Here is a 2,500-nt window from a genome sequence, read left to right as displayed (position 1 = left end):
ATCATTATGACAACATCATCATTATCATCATCATCATCAATATCATCATCATCATCATCATCATCATCACAATTATGATATCTTCACCATTGTGACATCATCACTATTATGACATCATCACCATTATAACATGAACACCATTATGACAATATCACTATTGTGACATCATCATCATCATTATCATCATTATTATTATCACAATTATGAAATCTTAACCATTGTTACATCATCACTATTATGACATCATCACCATTATGACATTATCACTATTGTGACATCATCATCATCATCATCATCATCATTATCACAATTATGAAATCTTAACCATTGTGACATCATCACTATTATGACATCATCACCATTATGACATGAACACCATTATGACATTATCACTATTGTGACAGCATTATCATTATGACATCATCATCATCGTCGTCATCATCATAATCATCATCAAAATGATGATATCTTCACCATTGTGAGATCATCACTATTATGTCATCATCACCATTAAGACATGAACACCATTATGTCATTATCACTATTGTGACAACATTATCATTATGACATCATCATCATCATCATCATCATCATCATCTTCACAAGTATAATATCTTCACCATTGTGACATCATCACTATTATGACATCTTCACCATTATGACATGAACACCATTATGACATTATCACTATTGTGACATCATCATCATCATCATCATCATCATCATCATCATCATCATCACAATGATGATAACTTCACCATTTTGACATCATCACTATAATGAAATAATCACCATTAAGACATGAACACCATTATGACATTATCACTATTGTGACAACATTATCATCATGACATCATCATCATCATCATCATCATCATCATCATCATCATCATCATAATCATCGTCACAATTATAATATCTTCACCATTGTGACATCATCACTATTATGACATCATCAACATTATGACATGAACACCATTATGACATAATGACTATTGTGACAACATTATCATTATGACATCATCATCATCATCAACAACATAATCATCATCACCATCATCAAAATTATGATATATTCACCATTGTGAGATCATCACTATTATGACATCATCACCATTATGACATGAACACCATTATGACATTATCACTATTATGACAACTTTATCATTATATCATCATCATCATCATCATCATCACCACAATTATTATATATTCACCATTGTGACATCATCACTATTATGACATCATCACCCTTATGACATGAAAACCATTATGACATTACCACTATTGTGACAACATTATCATTATCATCATCATCATCATCATCATCATCATCATCATCATCATCATCATCACAATTATGATATCTTCACCATTGTGACATCATCACTATTATGACATCATCACCATTATGACATTATCACTATTGTGACATCATCATCATCATCATCATCATCATCATCATCATCATCATCACAATTATGAAATCTTAACCATTGTGACATCATCACTATTATGACATCATCACCATTATGACATGAACACCATTATGACATTATCACTATCGTGACAGCATTATCATTATGACATCATCATCATCATCATCATCATCATCATCATTATCATCATCATCAAAATTATGATATTTTCACCATTGTGAGATCATCACTATTATGACATCATCACCATTAAGACATGAACACCATTATGACATTATCACTATTGTGACAACATTATCATTATGACATCATCATCATCATCATCATCATCATCATCAACAACATCATCATCACCATCATCATCATCATCAAAATTATGATGTATTCACCATTGTGAGATCATCACTATTATGACATCATCACCATTATGACATGAACACCATTATGACATTATCACTATTATGACAACTCTATCATTATATAATCATCATCATCATCATCATCACCACAATTATATATTCACCATTGTGACATCACCACTATTATGACATCATCACCATGATGACATAAACAACATTATGACATTATCACTATAGTGACATCATCATCATTATCACAATTATGAAATCTTAACCATTGTGACATCATCACTATTATGACATCTTCACCATTATGACATGAACAGCATTATGACATTATCACTATTGTGACAGCATCATCATCATCATCACAATGATGATAACTTCGCCATTGTGACATCATCACTATAATGAAATAATCACCATTAAGACATGAACACCATTATGACATTATCACTATTGTGACAACATTATCATCATGACATCATCATCATCATCATCATCATCATCATCATCATCGTCACAATTATAATATCTTCACCATTGTGACATCATCACTATTATGACATCATCAACATTATGACATGAACACCATTATGACATAATGACTATTGTGACAACATTATCATTATGACATCATCATAATCTTCATCATCATCATCATCATCATCATCATCATCATCATCACAATTATGATATCTT

This window comes from Pseudophryne corroboree, unplaced genomic scaffold (assembly GCF_028390025.1).
Source record: "Pseudophryne corroboree isolate aPseCor3 unplaced genomic scaffold, aPseCor3.hap2 scaffold_562, whole genome shotgun sequence".
Classification (NCBI taxonomy): domain Eukaryota; kingdom Metazoa; phylum Chordata; class Amphibia; order Anura; family Myobatrachidae; genus Pseudophryne; species Pseudophryne corroboree.
This window is presented reverse-complemented; position numbering follows the sequence as displayed.